At 33.2% G+C, this 6,988-nt stretch overlaps 1 non-coding gene across 1 annotated transcript; it reads left to right on the top strand.

The window, feature by feature from the left end:
- Positions 1–5,937: 5,937 nt before the first annotated feature.
- LOC125726822 (U6 spliceosomal RNA) lies at positions 5,938–6,044 on the top strand. Its single transcript, XR_007388428.1, has one exon. It is a non-coding gene; the product is annotated as a U6 spliceosomal RNA (small nuclear RNA).
- The last annotated feature ends 944 nt before the right edge of the window (positions 6,045–6,988 follow it).

Here is a 6,988-nt window from a genome sequence, read left to right as displayed (position 1 = left end):
AAAAGATTACTGGAGAATTGTAAAAACCCTAACCCTAATCCTAGCCCTAACCCTAACCGGAGAGTTGTAAAATTTTATCTAATGAAAATTCTTAAAATTGACTCTAATCTGCATTTTAAATTGGAAACTCCCACTTGGAATTTGATCTTTTTTCATCGTTCAGTTCATAAAGATATTCTGAGACAGATAATTTTTGACAAGTACATACTAAAGAAAGTCTGTAATTTATTTCTTGAATCAAAAACTTTTGATCCAGGAAAGATTAACAGAGAAGTGTGGTTTTTTTCTCCAATGACAATGCTTGAAATTGACTCTAATCTGCATTTTAAATTGGAAACTCCCACTTGGACTTTGACCCTCTTTCATCATTCAGTTGACTAAAATATCATGCAGAATTTTTTTTGACACTTAAATGCTAAAGGAAGCGAGGATTTAATCCTTGAATCAAAAGAATTAGGTCCAGAAAATATTACTGGAGAATTGTAAAAACCCTAACCCTAATCCTAACCCTAACCGGAGAGTTGTAAAATTTTATCTAATGAAAATGCTTGAAATTGACTGTAATCTGCATTTTAAATTGGAAACTCCCACTTTGACTTTGATCCTCTTTCATCATTCAGTTGACTAAAATATTATGCAGAATTTTTTTTTGACACTTAAATGCTAAAGGAGCGAGGAATTTAATCCTTGAATCAAAAGAATTAGGTCCAGAAAAGATTACTGGAGAATTGTAAAAACCCTAACCCTAATCCTAGCCCTAACCCTAACCGGAGCGTTGTAAAGTTTTATCTAATGAAAATGCTTGAAATTGACTCTAATCTGCATTTTAAATTGGAAACTCCCACTAGGACTTTGACCTTTTTTCATCGTTCAGTTCACTAAAATATCATGCAGAATTTTTTTTGACACTTAAATGCTAAAGGAAGCGAGGATTTAATCCTTGAATCAAAAGAATTAGGTCCAGAAAAGATTACTGGAGAATTGTAAAAACCCTAACCCTAATCCTAGCCCTAACCCTAACCGGAGAGTTGTAAAATTTTATCTAATGAAAATTCTTAAAATTGACTCTAATCTGCATTTTAAATTGGAAACTCCCACTTGGACTTTGACCTTTTTTCATCATTCAGTTCATGAAGATATTCTGAGACAGATAATTTTTGACAAGTACATACTAAATAAAGTCTGTAATTTATTTCTTGAATCAAAAACTTTTGATCCAGGAAAGATTAACAGAGAAGTGTGATTTTTTTCTCCAGTGACAATGCTTGAAATTGACTCTAATCTGCATTTTAAATTGGAAACTCCCACTTGGACTTTGACCCTCTTTCATCATTCAGTTCACTAAAATATCATGCAGAATTTTTTTTGACACTTAAATGCTAAAGGAAGCGAGGATTTAATCCTTGAATCAAAAGAATTAGGTCCAGAAAAGATTACTGGAGAATTGTAAAAACCCTAACCCTAATCCTAACCCTAACCGGAGAGTTGTAAAATGTTATCTAATGAAAATGCTTGAAATTGACTGTAATCTGCATTTTAAATTGGAAACTCTCACTTTGACTTTGATCCTCTTTCATCATTCAGTTGACTAAAATATCATGCAGAATTTTTTTTTGACACTTAAATGCTAAAGGAGCGAGGAATTTAATCCTTGAATCAAAAGAATTAGGTCCAGAAAAGTTTACTGGAGAATTGTAAAAACCCTAACCCTAATCCTAGCCCTAACCCTAACCGGAGCGTTGTAAAATTTTATCTAATGAAAATGCTTGAAATTGACTCTAATCTGCATTTTAAATTGGAAACTCCCACTAGGACTTTGACCTTTTTTCATCGTTCAGTTCATGAAGATATTCTGAGACAGATCATTTTTGACAAGTACATGCTAAAGAAAGTCTGTAATTTATTCCTTGAATCAAAAACTTTTGATCCAGGAAATATTACCAGAGAAGTGTGATTTTTTTTCTCCAATTACAATGCTTGAAATTGACTCTAATCTGCATTTTAAATTGGAAACTCCGACTTGGACTTTGACCCTCTTTCATCATTCAGTTGACTAAAATATCATGCAGAATATTATTTTGAGACTTAAATGCTAAAGGAAGTGAGGAATTTAATCCTTGAATCAAAAGAATTAGGTCCAGAATTGATTACTGGAGAATTGTAAAAACCCTAACCCTAATCCTAGCCCTAACCCTATCTGGAGAGTTGTAAAATTTTATTTAATGAAAATTCTTAAAATTGACTTTAATCTGCATTTTAAATTGGAAACTCCCACTTGGACTTTGACCTTTTTTCATCGTTCAGTTCATGAAGATATTCTGAGACAGATCATTTTTCACAAGTACATGCTAAAGAAAGTGTGTAATTTAGTTCTTGAATAAAAAACTTTTGATCCAGGAAAGATTACCAGAGAAGTGTGATTTTTTTCTCCAATGACAATGCTTGAAATTGACTCTAATCTGCATTTTAAATTGGAAACTCCCACTTGGACTTTGACCCTCTTTCATCATTCAGTTGACTAAAATATCATGCAGAATTTTTTTTGACACTTAAATGCTAAAGGAAGCGAAGAATTTAATCCTTGAATCAAAAGAATTAGGTCCAGAAAAGATTACTGGAGAATTGTAAAAACCCTAACCCTAATCCTAGCCCTAACCCTAACCGGAGAGTTGTAAAATTTTATCTAATGAAAATTCTTAAAATTGACTCTAATCTGCATTTTAAATTGGAAACTCCCACTTGGAATTTGATCTTTTTTCATCGTTCAGTTCATAAAGATATTCTGAGACAGATAATTTTTGACAAGTACATACTAAAGAAAGTCTGTAATTTATTTCTTGAATCAAAAACTTTTGATCCAGGAAAGATTAACAGAGAAGTGTGGTTTTTTTCTCCAATGACAATGCTTGAAATTGACTCTAATCTGCATTTTAAATTGGAAACTCCCACTTGGACTTTGACCCTCTTTCATCATTCAGTTCACTAAAATATCATGCAGAATTTTTTTGACACTTAAATGCTAAAGGAAGCGAGGATTTAATCCTTGAATCAAAAGAATTAGGTCCAGAAAAGATTACTGGAGAATTGTAAAAACCCTAACCCTAATCCTAACCCTAACCGGAGAGTTGTAAAATTTTATCTAATGAAAATGCTTGAAATTGACTGTAATCTGCATTTTAAATTGGAAACTCCCACTTTGACTTTGATCCTCTTTCATCATTCAGTTGACTAAAATATCATGCAGAATTTTTTTTTGACACTTAAATGCTAAAGGAGCGAGGAATTTAATCCTTGAATCAAAAGAATTAGGTCCAGAAAAGATTACTGGAGAATTGTAAAAACCCTAACCCTAATCCTAGCCCTAACCCTAACCGGAGCGTTGTAAAATTTTATCTAATGAAAATGCTTGAAATTGACTCTAATCTGCATTTTAAATTGGAAACTCCCACTAGGACTTTGACCTTTTTTCATCGTTCAGTTCACTAAAATATCATGCAGAATTTTTTTTGACACTTAAATGCTAAAGGAAGCGAGGATTTAATCCTTGAATCAAAAGAATTAGGTCTAGAAAAGATTACTGGAGAATTGTAAAAACCCTAACCCTAATCCTAGCCCTAACCCTAACCGGAGAGTTGTAAAATTTTATCTAATGAAAATTCTTAAAATTGACTCTAATCTGCATTTTAAATTGGAAACTCCCACTTGGACTTTGACCTTTTTTCATCATTCAGTTCATGAAGATATTCTGAGACAGATAATTTTTGACAAGTACATACTAAATAAAGTCTGTAATTTATTTCTTGAATCAAAAACTTTTGATCCAGGAAAGATTAACAGAGAAGTGTGATTTTTTTCTCCAATGACAATGCTTGAAATTGACTCTAATCTGCATTTTAAATTGGAAACTCCCACTTGGACTTTGACCCTCTTTCATCATTCAGTTCACTAAAATATCATGCAGAATTTTTTTTGACACTTAAATGCTAAAGGAAGCGAGGATTTAATCCTTGAATCAAAAGAATTAGGTCCAGAAAAGATTACTGGAGAATTGTAAAAACCCTAACCCTAATCCTAACCCTAACCGGAGAGTTGTAAAATGTTATCTAATGAAAATGCTTGAAATTGACTGTAATCTGCATTTTAAATTGGAAACTCTCACTTTGACTTTGATCCTCTTTCATCATTCAGTTGACTAAAATATCATGCAGAATTTTTTTTTGACACTTAAATGCTAAAGGAGCGAGGAATTTAATCCTTGAATCAAAAGAATTAGGTCCAGAAAAGATTACTGGAGAATTGTAAAAACCCTAACCCTAATCCTAGCCCTAACCCTAACCGGAGCGTTGTAAAATTTTATCTAATGAAAATGCTTGAAATTGACTCTAATCTGCATATTAAATTGGAAACTCCCACTAGGACTTTGACCTTTTTTCATCGTTCAGTTCATGAAGATATTCTGAGACTGATCATTTTTGACAAGTACATGCTAAAGAAAGTCTGTAATTTATTCCTTGAATCAAAAACTTTTGATCCAGGAAATATTACCAGAGAAGTGTGATTTTTTTTCTCCAATTACAATGCTTGAAATTGACTCTAATCTGCATTTTAAATTGGAAACTCCGACTTGGACTTTGACCCTCTTTCATCATTCAGTTGACTAAAATATCATGCAGAATTTTTTTTGACACTTAAATGCTAAAGGAAGCGAAGAATTTAATCCTTGAATCAAAAGAATTAGGTCCAGAAAAGATTACTGGAGAATTGTAAAAACCCTAACCCTAATCCTAACCCTAACCCTAACCGGAGAGTTGTAAAATTTTATCTAATGAAAATTCTTAAAATTGACTCTAATCTGCATTTTAAATTGGAAACTCCCACTTGGAATTTGATCTTTTTTCATCGTTCAGTTCATAAAGATATTCTGAGACAGATAATTTTTGACAAGTACATACTAAAGAAAGTCTGTAATTTATTTCTTGAATCAAAAACTTTTGATCCAGGAAAGATTAACAGAGAAGTGTGGTTTTTTTCTCCAATGACAATGCTTGAAATTGACTCTAATCTGCATTTTAAATTGGAAACTCCCACTTGGACTTTGACCCTCTTTCATCATTCAGTTCACTAAAATATCATGCAGAATTTTTTTTGACACTTAAATGCTAAAGGAAGCGAGGATTTAATCCTTGAATCAAAAGAATTAGGTCCAGAAAAGATTACTGGAGAATTGTAAAAACCCTAACCCTAATCCTAACCCTAACCCTAACCTGAGAGTTGTAAAATTTTATCTAATAAAAATGCTTGAAATTGACTCTAATCTGCATTTTAAATTGGAAACTCCCACTTTGACTTTGACCCTCTTTCATCATACAGTTGACTAAAATATCATGCAGAAATTTTTTTGACACTTAAATGCTAAAGAAAGCGAGGAATTGAATCCTTGAATCAAAAGAATTAGGTCCAGAAAAGATTACTATAGAATTGTAAAAACCCTAACGCTAATCCTAGCCCTAACCCTAACCGGAGAGTTGTAAAATTTTATCTAATGAAAATTCTTAAAATTGACTTTAAGGGAAGCGTGGAATTTTGTCCTTGAATCAAAAAAATTTCATCCTGAAAAGATTACCCAAGAATTGTAAATTTTTCTCTCCAATGAACATGCTTGAAATTGAGTCTCATCTGCATTTTAAATTGGACACATCCTCTTGTACTTTCACCTTGTTTCATTTTTCATTTGACAAAGTCATTCTGAGGCAGAAAATTTTTGACACCTAATTGTTAAGGTACATTTGAGAGAAATATTTCGCAGCACGTCAGCTGTCTTCATATTTATGTTCTGGCAGAATATAGGGCCAGGGCATAGGCATTGCTTTGCCACCGACATGAGGAAAGCTCATACCGCTTCCACACCTATATATTCTTTCATCTGTTGGTAAATCTGTGCTTGCTATGGCAACACATATACTAAAATTGGAACGATACAGAGAAGATTAGCATGGCCCCTGCGCAAGGATGACACGCAAATTCGTGAAGCGTTCCATATTTTGCTTGGTTTCCCTGGTTCCTAACTTAATCAAACTGCATGCAATGATAGAGTCTAGTCAAGTGGCTTTTATTGTCATTTTGACCATATACAGTGATACAATACACAGTGAAATGAGACAGCATTCCTCCAGGACCATGGTACTATGTATAACACTACATCGACACAGGACTACATAAAGAGCAAGTGTGCAAAAACAGTGTGACACAAGACAGTGCAATAGAAGAAATAGAAGTGATGATAGGAGGTAAGACAGGCTAAGTGTGAAGTGCAACAGTGCAATTGGTTGTGCAAAACGTTATTGAGGTATTGGACACCATGTGGAATATTCCTAAATGAAACTATTGCAATACTTCTCAAGGAATGGACGTTAGGAGGAAACCTGTTCAGTATAGATGATTGGAATAATCAGAAAAATATAAAGCAGCATGAAATTCTTTCACTGGAAAAGACTGAGCCTGGTACAAGCATCTTATGGTTATATGTGAAGATGAGGAAAATATCAGATGGCTATGCTGACTCAAATGTTATTTGTACCACAGTTCTGTATTTAGGTCTTTGAATCTAAAGTATCTGAAACAGAACAGATGACCGGGGACATGTAGAATTGAGTCTCCAATGAAAAATGCTTGAAATTAACTCAACTCTGCATTTTAGAATGGAAACTCCCACTTGGACTTTGACCCTATTTCATAATTTAGTTGACTAAAATATCATGCAGAATTTTTTTTGACACTTAAATGCTAAAGGAAGCGAGGATTTAATCCTTGAATCAAAAGAATTAGGTCCAGAAAAGATTACTGAAGAATTGTAAAAACCCTAACCCTAATCCTAGCCCTAACCCTAACCGGAGAGTTGTAAAATTTTATCTAATGAAAATTCTTAAAATTGACTCTAATCTGCATTTTAAATTGGAAACTCCCACTTGGACTTTGACCTTTTTCCATC

Source organism: Brienomyrus brachyistius, unplaced genomic scaffold (assembly GCF_023856365.1).
Source record: "Brienomyrus brachyistius isolate T26 unplaced genomic scaffold, BBRACH_0.4 scaffold77, whole genome shotgun sequence".
Taxonomy (NCBI): domain Eukaryota; kingdom Metazoa; phylum Chordata; class Actinopteri; order Osteoglossiformes; family Mormyridae; genus Brienomyrus; species Brienomyrus brachyistius.
The sequence above is the reverse complement of the archived record's forward strand: the minus strand, read 5'-3'. Positions and strand labels throughout refer to the sequence as shown.